The following is a 12,176-nucleotide window of genomic DNA, read 5'->3' as shown; positions in this document are numbered from 1 at the left end:
TGCATTTCTCTTCTTGAGGAGTACAAGCTTTTCTCCTCCTTATCTTTTGGATCTTCATGTGTCCATTCTTTTTTCATGGGACCTTCATGTGCCTCCTTCTTTCTTCTTTCTTCTTTTTCTTTAGTGTCACAAGACCTTCATGTGCCCCCTTCAACATGTTCTTATAGAACTGTCATCATGGTCGGTGCGGTTCAAATGATTCTCCAGAACTTAGAATTTGACAAGACATCATACTAGCCAAAAGTAATCCCTCTCTGAGTGATGCTCTCTTTTATAAAGTGGCTGAAGTTTGAACCTTGGGGATGTAGAGATCGGTGAACTTTGGATTTGAGAAATTAAAAGATTGCCGAACATTGATCAAAATAGAGGGTTCATTTTGTCGGTTCTTATCCCCTAAATCAACAATTTAGATCGAAACTGGTCCTAAACATAATGTGCCCACAGGTTATGGAGGGATTTGAACTCGGAATGAAACATGTGAAAGGATTCATGTCATAAGATAATTCACTAGGAGCAGTTCAGGTTCCTTTTATTTTAGCTTGCAGGCTGAATGAATTATTCTCAGGGTCAACTTCATGAGCACGAGAGTAAACAGGGGGGAGAAGGATGCAAACTGAGTCTCGTTCGCCGAAGTGGCATGAGGGGGTTCGGCCGAACCCCACCATGTTGCGGTTTCGCTCGGTCGCTTCTGCAGTGTCTTGCCTTGTTGTATGGGTATTACGTTCTGAACGTCAAACTCTGTCGTTATGTTGTACCATGTGTTCGGCCGAACCAATACTTTCGCTGATTCGCCTCATCTTTCTCCTGTGTCTCACATGTACGCTTGCAAACACCGTTAATGGAGCATTCTCTGGTTGGCTCAAATGCACCAACCAGGGTACAACTTTATTCAATTGAGCACATACTGTTTAAATAAATGAATGAGGAAATTTTTCAACTAATGGACGTTCATGGCAATGGTGGCTCATAGATGTCGGGACGTGCCATGGCCTCCGTGATGAACATGATCTTGCCGCACACCCCCTTGCGGATGATGTTGATCTTATCATCGATGTCCATCTGCCAAAGCTCTCCCTCCGCAACGTGCTCCTCCAGGTTGTTGTACTTTTTCTTCATCTGATTCAGCTCGACGCGGAGGCCATCAACGGTGTCCTCCGACACCATGGAGTCCTCCATCTGTCTAGGTGGACCTTTGATGGGGGGCGGCTTCTGGTGGCGCTTGATCTACTTAGGAGTGGACTGCACGGACCCCTCCGGGTTCAACTCATCCCTGTTGAGCGGAAGGATGAGCCATACCCTGTAGGGGTTCAGACTCCCGTCACCCGGTAGCGCGCCAGTGAGTTTTCTGGCATCCGCATTGGTGTTTTGGCGTGCACCAGCGTCAGCATCGGTGTTTTGGTGTAGCACATCAACGCTGTCTCCCCTTCCATGTACAACTCGACCTTGTGGGAGACGTTGGGCTTGTCCTTCGGTGTGGGCGTGGAGTCCAACTTCTTCACTGACTCCTCATGTAGACTTGTCGTCTTCGCCTGAAGCTTGTCAGTGACTTGCCGGTTCACTTTTGCAGTGACATCAACTGATGGTCCAACTCCTTCACCTCTTAATCCTGAGAGATCCATGGTTGCTGAAGTCATTCTTCCTTTTGTTCGGCATCCTGCAAAACTGCATTAAGCCTAGCAAGCTCTAATGAAGTGTCAGCTTTCAGCTTCTTAGTAGACATAAGCTCCTGGTCAGTGGCCTCAAGAGCTTCCTGCTTGGCTAGAAGAATGCGCTTGGCCTCGTCAAATAGCTGGATCCTCTTGCTTCAAGGCTTCTTCAAATTCGGAATGCACCTGTTGCAATTTCTCAAACATGCTGACCAGCCTGATCAGCATGTTCTTAATCCTGGAAGTGCTAGCAAAATTCTTAGGGATGCAAATTGAAGCAAGTCGTAAATTAGAGTAACAGCTTGGATTCTTCACAATGACAATGTCCATCCCTTATGAGACCTTCGCCAACATTTTGTTGGCATTCTCCAAGCAGAGTTGCTCAAGTGTTGTATCCATGCTCAGTGTTGTCTCTGAAATGAGTGCTACCTTGCTACCCAATAGATCCACAAGTTGCTGCTGTCCACACTCTAAAAAGAAAAAAGATACAGAACAAGGTTAGGTAAATCTAAACGAAATTATATTATGTACTTAAAAAAAGAAATAAGAAGAAAGAAAATTACCTGCAATATAAGCATTGATTTCGCTTGCCTCTACAGCAGGCGCAAAAATTTGGGGCACATTATATGGTGACTTTGACTGATCTTGACTCGACCCAACGGTATAGCAGGATTAATAAAAGGGAGAGGTTTCAGAAGTTCTTCTATTCCTACTAGGCAAAAATCTGCAGGGGCATCATGATCATCTTCTTGAGGTTCAACAGGAAGTGCTGGGATAGGAACCTCATTGCTGATTAAAGATGGAGGTGAGGGTACAACTTCAGAACTGGTATAGTCCTCCCCTATAACACCCAAAACGAGTTTCCTCTTGGCTTTTGAATCTTCTGCTTGATCTGAAGAGGTGGCTTGAGTGGACCTCCATTTCCTGTTGCTCTCTTGTGATACCGAAATTTGATTATCAGCCAAGTTTTCATGGGCTAGCAGATTGTTGACCAATACGGGTTCAGATGAGTAATCCACTTTAGTATCCATATTGATTCTTCCCTGTAAAAAATGGGAAATAGGAAGGAACAGAGTCAGTACATGACAAGTAGAGAGTTTTTCTTAGAACAATATATGTATGTTTGAAAGGAACCTACTAAATCTGGTTGATTTGGAAAAATAGTTTGCACATCCAAGAGAGCAAGCAGTACTCTTCCGGTGTTGTTCAATAGGTGCTATTTTGTCCCCAATAGATATAATGTGTTCCTGACAACAGTGTTTGTACCACAACAACACAACAAGGTCATAAAAAAATAGATTCCATGGAGCAAATACTGGATGTGCATAACAGTCATGGTTTTTGTTTCCATAGTTAATATGATTGTACACATTCACCAAAGCTGTTCAACATAGGGATGAATGGTTCCATGAACATGATAAACCACCTAAGCCAAGCCAGTGTGGGACGTCCAGCACGAGTGTCATCTGGAATGAGATGCAATCTTCATGTATCGGACAAAGCAATCGTTGTTAGTGGGCGTATGCTATTCCAACTCCATTCTCATTCACCAAACTTGTCAAAGGGGAATACGGTATGACCTAGTCTAATCCGAATTCAATAGCAGCACATTCTGGATGATATGGCTCAAGAATGCAAAATTGTCTTGTGCGTGGCAACTCTCCTCGGTAGCAAACCACGACGACTTGACAAACAAAATGTTTTTCTTACCCAAAGCAAGGTTGTTTGGTTGGCCTGATTCGGGTTGAGTGTCTTGTAAGATTCCACAAAATATTGGTTTCCCTGCACATAAACTTTTGAGCTCTCTCAGGGTCAAAGAGTTTGAGCTTTCTAGACATGGTTTTTAGCATGGTTGACCTTATCTAAGGGTATTGGCAAGGAGGGATACCTACATTCCTCACCCCAAAAGTCGTTGGCGTATAAGCCTCCACCCAACCAATCAGATAATGGACATGCCAAAGTCTCCTTGGAAAGGTGGGATCAACATAACTGATCAATCTTGAAGAATAGTACAAAGAACAGAGAGCAGGTTGAGCCAAAGCAAATCGACGACCCAAAGTCATCCATGAAGCCATCATCAGTACACACAGACGGATATATGATCCTCCCTCCCCCCCCCCCCCCCCCAAAACCCAAATTTTGAAGCAGCAAATCAATAGTGCCAAAAAATCAGCTGTGTAGATATGGGAGCACTTGCTGACATTGGAATGTAAAGGGCCACTTGGGTGATTATAAAACTGATCACACCATCTTTGGAATGATACTTTTTCATGAGCCTCAAGGTCGCGCCATACCTTCAGGAGGTATGATAATGTCGGATATGACAGAGTGGCTAAGCCTAAGTGTTGGCGAGATAGGATAAATCTCTCATAGGGTTCCCTTTCCAATGGCAAATCTACCATCCTATGCATATCTAGGAGAGTAATGGTGTGCGCTCTCCCCATGGAAATAGAAAGGTATTTGTGTTTGAATCCCACCTTTCTAATAATGCTCTCATGAGAGATGGTGAAATGGTGCACCTCCCTAAAGAACAGAATACAGCCCCACAAATGTAATCTGTGCCTGGTTCATTCCCCTTTAGACACTGAGAATGATTGGTCAAAACGTCAGCTGCCCATTCGTGGTACCCAAAAGGAGTCGGTATGTGCTCAATGTTAAAGTTTCCCAACCAAAATTTTCCAACACCACTATGCTACTCAAAGGCGAAGCCTTGTCACATTGGGACGTAGATACTAAAGGATAGAGGAAAAGGGCAGGAAAGGTAGGCCCTGATCTCCATGAATGATTAGGATCACTAAGACTAATATACCCTGCAACCTGTGATTGCTCCTTGAGAACATGACTATCTAACCCATTAATGATTGGTTCATATGGTTGTAACTTGGTTAATTCAGATAAAGGCATTTTATGGGGGGCGAGAATGTTCACCTGTGCCATCCATCTGCAATAAAAATGTGATGTTTATAAGATGCCGAGCTAAATGTAGTCGCATTTGATTGAAATAATAAGAGTGTGCCTCACAGGAAGTTGCAATGGACTGACTATATAAAAAATTTATATATCAGCACATAAGTATACCATCAAATTTCATTCGGACAAGCATACAATAATATGGGGACATTATATATGATGAGAAGCAAATAATATTGTTGCTGCGTTCCGTTAATACCTATCACTTTTAAATGGTGGCTCATATAAGTCAGGTAGATTATCTAACAAACAAGGCTCAAGTCTGAACCCTGGAGCGATGAACAGACAGGGACTTGAATATGTTGTGCTTCCATTCACCCAAATAAAAATACATGCTGCAAATAGATACAAGATGAGACATGGTAATTATTGCAAAAACAAAATTGCATCTAGCCATTAGCAAGACAGGCTCAGAAGGAAGGCTATGATCTAAACATTGGCCATAACTAGAGAAAATTTCCATGGAACAGCAACGGAATAACATCATCATAGAATAGAATATTAACATGCATGGTTTCCTCGGTCACATGCAGATGTAGTCTGAATCTATGCCAGATCCCAAGGAAATGGATTAAACAACATGCTGGATCACGATCATGCAAAGAGAGGAGTAAAATGATACCTTCCTCACAGCCGCCATGCGCAGCAAGCGAAAGTCTACGCGCCAAAGAAAAAAAATCCAGAACTGAAATGTCTTATTCCTTGAGCCCTATCGTTTGAAAAAGAGATGGCGGTAGATAATTCAGCGATATAGGGAAAGACAGTGGAGATGCAAACAATATAGGAGAAAATTAACTCTACGAGAGATATTTCTGCGTGGTTGCAGCCAACAGTGTCCTGTTTTTAGCAGAGGTCTAATAGGGTCAATCGGGAGAGCGCTCCTTGTTGAGTTATAGTAGAAAATATCCCTCAACTAACTCCTATCACCGAGTTATCACTACAGCCACTATCCCTACATACTTGGAATTTTGTATTTTAAATAAAAATGGAAAGAATGGAAAGGGGAAAACTCATCAGCTACGCTGGGAGCTCAAAAACAAAAAAAAAATGTCACGTGTAACAAAGTGTCTATAGCTTGTTGAGCGCATATCATCCCTTCGTGAAAGCAAATCGATTTAGAAAGTCATGTACCAAAATTCAAATTTTGAGCTCCGGATCCATAATGCATACTTTCCGCATTCAGAAAGCAAGCAATAATAAGAAGGAAATGAATAAAATCATACATGCGCACATATATGACTCATTAGCTATATCTCGCTGATGAGAGGGCCTGAAACGAACCGGTTTCTTGGCACAAGAATCCGACTCTCTGTATCATCACAATTGCTCCCAGAATCAACAGGCAATTCATCTTAGTCATTATCACATCCATACATTGCATAAAGCAGTCATGAGAATATTTATTACATAATCAAGTGGATTGTAGTACGAGGTTCATTACAAGCCCCTTGTGCTAAATCGAAACAAAGAGAAAACAGAAGTGGTAGCTAGTCTTCTGGGCCATCTCCATCTTGATGAACTTCCCCCATGGGCATGACTTCAGCGAAGCACGGGCCTAGTCGTACCACCCGTCGCCAGTTGGGTCATACTCCTGGTCAGGTCCTGCATCTATCCAATCTATTCCCAAGGATAGGATAGGTTCACGTCACCATCTGAATGCAAGTTTTAATTGGTATGCTAGTGTATATAAAGAATTAGCTAAGGATAGACTGGAAATGTATATAAAGAATTAGCCAAGGATAGGCTGGGGTTTCTGCAAGTAGCAAACAATATATTATTAGCCAAAGCTCCTCAACACGGCCGTCCTGGCATTCCAGGTCCCCAGGTCAACACACACCTTTCATCCACGAAGTCGGTGTGAGAACTCCCGCTCCTCACACCTCAGTTGTCCACCAGGATAGGAATATCCAACTAGAGGGAGGTAGAAGTCAAGTAACACTACTCTAGTAAGAGCAACAAAAAGTAGGTTGTCCAGGACCACGGATGCAGCTATACATATAGTTTTAACTCTGCAGAGGTTGTACACTTGGACCGACTCGAATCGGAGTCATCCGGGGATCAACCAGCTGAACAACGAGACATATAACTAGGAGTTACAGCACCATCCAACTTTCTCAGGTTTGGGCGCATCCTCGCAAGAGGTCGGCCTGGGACTGTTAAGCCTCTTCCACCTGGATCCCACAAGATCCTGCGGCTCAGGGGATGTGAGGTTAGCACCTCCCCCCCTCCCTGCACTAATACTCTATCCTCCTATAGGCTTGGTACCACACTTGCTAGCCTGGGCCGGACCCGCCCGCATAACGGGTAAGTGGTGTGCATGTTTATCAAAGTCCCACAAAGCATAGGTTACTCCCACTCGGTCCTTACTTGCTGAAGCAAGCATAGTCCTCAAAGGTTGTAGCCATCAAACTCCTCAAGTATCCTCCAAAAAGTGTGTACCCGCAACAGGTACTCTGTAGGGAGTGTCCAACACATGCCCCAATACTCCGATCCGAGGATTGGGTTAAGTTATGCTCGCCCCCGCTAAAAGCCCTAGTCACCAACTCCTCAAAAGTGTCTCCACACACGCCAAGAATACTATCATCCATCCCAACACATACACATGCAAGTAGTAGCCCAAGCATTCTTAAATTCATTAAAGGTAACTTGGGATTACAAGGAGGTGGTACAAATAGGCTTTGAATGTTTATCTCATCATAACATAGTGTAACTAGCAAGCAATGATTAATGGGTATTCAGATCATTGATGGGCGTGGACCTGGGTTCTCTTTGTAGTCCTCTCGAACCTCCAGGCAGTTCTGGGCGTTGGTCAGCTCCTCATCGATGGGTCCTAATTGTAAACAGGAATAAGGTCGAGGGCCAAATAAGATCCAAATCACACCAAAACCTATTCTATCGGGTAGGTCATGGTTTTAGAAGAATTATGAAACTGGTTTCATAATTTTTAGAGGTCTGGTTGATTTATTATGAATTTTCTAAGCCTAAATCTATTTTTGAAATTGATAAATGATTATCAAAAAAGAGAAAACATAGGGCAGTGACATGTGGCAACACTAGAGCGTGCCACGTGGCATGCTATCAACAGCATGATGACAACACCCGATTAGTGCTCGGATGACATCAGTAGTGGGCCCTGCTAATGTCATCATTGATCGGTCAACGATGATAAGGTGGTTAGTGGCCCACATTTCAGTCACACTGTCTCACTGACATGCGAGGCCCGCATGTCAGCTTGGCCCAAAACAAAAGAAATGGATGCGGCGGTTCTGGTTCATGGGGTCAAGCTTAGTCGGTTGGTTCAGTCGGCCCAAAGTCCTTGGCTTAGCTAAACAGGCCAAGCTCGGTTGGCCCATGCGGTATGCGACTTGCTCGGCCTATGACTTCGCAGGCTGGCTATGGCTTAGCGGGTTAGTTGGGCTAGCAGCTCAACAAGCGGTCCCATGGGTCAGCGGCTCCCTCTCGCAAGCTGATGAGCGGGGGCCACGTGTCATTCACTATCTCGGATGTGGTTTGGAGGCCAGATTTGGTGTGCGTGTGGCCTCGGGTGTGTGCGGTTGCGTGTGGGTGCTCGATGGCTGCCCGCAAGGCGCTCGGCTAAATGCTGTAGAGGCGCTTGCGGGTGCCATGCCGTGACACCGTGGCGGCGTGTGCGGTCACCATGGCGCGACAATGGTGTAGCAAGGTGGCTCAGCTCGGCGCGAGTGAGGCTAAAGGCTCTGCCTTTGGCTCGCCACTGCCAGGAACGTGCACGCGCAAGAGCCCTCTATCCAAGGCCACGACATGGTGGTGGCATGGCTCGGTGGGCAACGCGGCGGCAGCTGGTCGTCGGCAAGGCCAAAGACTTGGCCTACCGGCTAGTCTCGGTTGAAGTGCACGCATGCGCGGGTCCCTAGCACCCTAGCGTCGCGCGTTGCCATGCTGTGCTCACTGGGCAACGACATCCCTAGCCCGCGGCAAAGACGTGGCAGCGCTTGGGGGAGAGGGGGGGCTCCTGCACAAAAAAGCAGCACGATGGCCAGGCAACTAGGACGGGGCCCTAGGGCTCTACAGAAGGGTCATCGGCCTCGGTTGGTAGCACTAGGGTGACGAGAGGCGGTGGCGCTTGCAGGTGAGCTCGAAGAAGAGGGAGGTGGTGCTGTGACGAGAGGGGGCGGGAGGGTTGTGGTCATGCTGTGCCGTGCGGCTATGTCGATGTAGTCGTGCAGGCGGCGGCTCGGTGGCGGGTCCTTGGCTACGGCGTCCTCCTCCTCCTCCTCTTCTTCTCTCTCTTAGGCACGGCGGCGGCGGAGGATTTGGATTGAAGGGGAAAACCTTAAGGGAGCTCGGGTTTCGAGGCGTTGCCGCAAGCTTTATTGGACGGCCTTGTTAGGGTTGGCGGGCGGGCAGCCAACGCGGCTCAACGTCCAGGTCAGGACGCGTGCCGGCTAGCAGGGTCGAGGCGAGGCCGGGCGGTTTCGCTACCTTGGCAGCTAGCGCTCAGCGGGGGAGCGGGTGTGACAACCCACCTTATTATGAGCAAGGATTAACCCTAAGTGACCAGGGTTAAGAAGATAGAAAGGAAAGAGAGCGAATAAAAGTCAAACTGAGTTAAATTTGGTCAAACTTCAACCAAATTTGAAAAGTTTGAATACTAAATTCTATGAAGAGTGTCAAATGGCAGATTTTGATCAAAGTACATTCAAATTTGAAGTATGGAATTCAAATTCCACACGAAAGAGGTTGAATCTGAGGGGTCATATGAAATGTCAAAAATGGCTACTTAGCAATGTTCAACAGCATACATTTTTAAATGTTGCTAAGAAAGTCAACAATTGGTCAGCATGAAAACACAGTACAAAGTATGTACTTTGCAATGGAACCAAAGTTGAAGTGTTTTGAAGATGATAAGAATTTATTTGAAGGGCTCAAACTTGGAAAGAAATGCTGAAATGGCTCAACACTTTGAATATTTCAAAGTCTGAATTTTAGTGAGCCATGGGCAGGTCAGGGTTAGCCAGAACATGTCTCTTGCCGTCATGAACCACCACGGCATGACTGCTGCCGCAAGGAGTGCAGCTCCGGCCACTGCTGGCCTCGGGCTACTACTCAGATGGGGTCTAGGGGTTGAGGGGGTTCTCGTGAAGTAGTCTATGGGGCGGGCCTTGCTGTGGATTGGTGCGGCGCCGTGGGCCTCCCTTGCCGGACTTCGGGCCGCCGCTGATGACCGCCTTTGGTGGGGAAGGGAAAGAACCATGGGCACCTAGGGGTTTGCAGGTGCCCAGGGGTGCCATGGGGCCGAGCCCCATGGTCGGCAAGGCTGCCGGCGGCGAGCTAGCCGCCATGCCCATCGCTGTGCTGTGGCCATGGCCATGAACAGAGAGAAGGGGAAAAGAGAGCTGGACCCACCTATCTGTGATACAAAGAGAGAGGGAAGGGCAGGGTTGAGAGAGTTAGAAAGTTCCATGGGCTTTTTTGCAAGTGTTTTTTTGTCTACGGGACAGCACCAAAGTGTGGTTTTGTGGAGGGCACACTCCACTCATTGATTTAGGCCAGTGGACACCACGAAAACATGTATATGTCGGCAACACATCGTTGCATTGAAAAACTATTTCTTTGGCCTCGGAAGGAAGAGAGCCCATGCAAAGTGACCAAAATACCCTTAGTGTGGGTCCCACCCATCAGCCCTTCGCTGACTCTTCCCCTCTCTTCCACCCATCAGCTCGAGCAGTTTTGACAGTGGCACCCGCTACAGCCTGCAAGAGGGTGGGGATGGGTGACGGCACTGGCTGTGAGAGGGCACATGGGCTCCAGCAACGCTCACTCGGGATATCGTGGACATACGGCAATGGCGCTTGTTGCCAGAGAGCGTGGCCACCAGTGACATGAAGGCTGCCAAGGGCTCCAGTGATACGAGGGGTGGTCGCGGATGAGCTTTGTAGCGAGGCCACGGGAAGGTGCGAGGCGAGACAATCGAGGGCCAACCGATGACTCTGATGAGCCGGAATCGCTCGGCGCAGCCAGCTTCTCCAAGTGCCACCTTGGCCACCTCCTCAACACTTGATCAGCTCCAATGAAACCTCAACAATGGCCTTCACAGATGAGCAGTTCGTTGCCGGTGTGTTGCTCTTGGATCCGTTCATATTGGCACTAGAAATGTGCGAAGGGCTAGACCCTACGCTCCTTTGTTGTGGGGGCGGCGCTGCAGCCGCTTACTGTTGTCATCGCTCATAAGGAGAAGGCAAAACCAAAGGGCTTAAACATCATTTCATGATTTGTTAACCTTAAATAACTGTTTAAAATTTGTTTTAGGCTTTAAATAATCAGGATAAAATATGTTAGGATTTTTAGAAGGGTAATTAGGTGTTGAATTACAACTTTACAGTGAAGGTAAGCTATAGTTCAATTCTTCACGTGGAGGAGCAGATCTGCCCGCACCCTCAAAGGACGCTAGCACCAGAAGCAGGGTAACCGCCTCACGACGGCAAAACAGAGGGTTTGGACCTCCCAGTCGTCCTTCAAGATGCTCCACTGCCAGCAGCCAATCCTCTAGCAGCAACCAACAAAGGACCTAGGTCCAGCTCGGGGAAGCCGAACCCGGGCTCTAGGAGGCCTAGATCTACCCTTCACCATTGGAAGACAGGATTGCCAAAGCTGAATGAGCAAACAAAAGCCAAGTGCACTATTTATAGCCGTAGCGGAGTGGAGCATGGCTCAGGGCGAGAAGGTGCCAAGGCCAGCGGCCCAGCGTTAAGGCGTCCACCTACCCCCATCACCTCCAGCTACAGCTCGCCCGAAGGGACAGTGCTAGACAAGGCAAGGTGAGCAAACGGCTGCCAAGGCGAGGCCACGAAGCGAGCGGCGTGGGCCGCGGAAGGCAGCAAGGACGGGCGCAGGAGGCCAAATCCACGAAAAGAATCTCGACGTCAGCACGATTGCCCTTGACCGCGATCATCGGCGACAAGACCCAACAGGATGCGCTCAGGCCAAGGTGTCGAGCCCCGGATACCAGCTCAGACACGCTAGCTAACCAGAGACTCGACCAGAGGCTCGGGGGCTACACCCAGTGGGTGCGCTTGCGTGCACCCATATGAGTCTGGCTAAGGGAAATCGCCCCCGGTCATGTCAACTCAGATACAGGGCCCAACACCAACTGCTAGCCCCCTGCATGAGTCTAAAGAACTCCTGCAAGGGCTCGGGGCTACACCCACTAGGTCCACTCATGCGGGCCCAGCGGAAGCACGCCTGACCCGGCGCGCACTAAGCCAAGGGAAACAACTCCCAAATGAAGAAGAGCCCCCACATGGTTCTTTGAGCTGTGCGACGGTTCGGGGGCTACTGACAGGGTTAAATACTATGGGTACCCTAAAGTGCGGCCCATAGGGGCCTAAGCGCGAATCAACCGTTAGGCGGCCCGCCCCAGCAGGGTGCCGGGCGCGGATGGTGTCAGGCCTCCTACGATGGAATCGTCACGGCCCGTAGCAACAGGGCCCGAGCCACGTGGCAACCTCCCAACCCACAGCGACGCCGCGGGGATCGAGGGGCCCGACCTGATTCCCGAAGTGAGCCTGGGCGCAAGATCTC

This window comes from Panicum hallii, chromosome 5 (genome assembly GCF_002211085.1).
Source record: "Panicum hallii strain FIL2 chromosome 5, PHallii_v3.1, whole genome shotgun sequence".
NCBI lineage: Eukaryota > Viridiplantae > Streptophyta > Magnoliopsida > Poales > Poaceae > Panicum > Panicum hallii.
Note: the sequence above shows the minus strand (reverse complement) of the source record.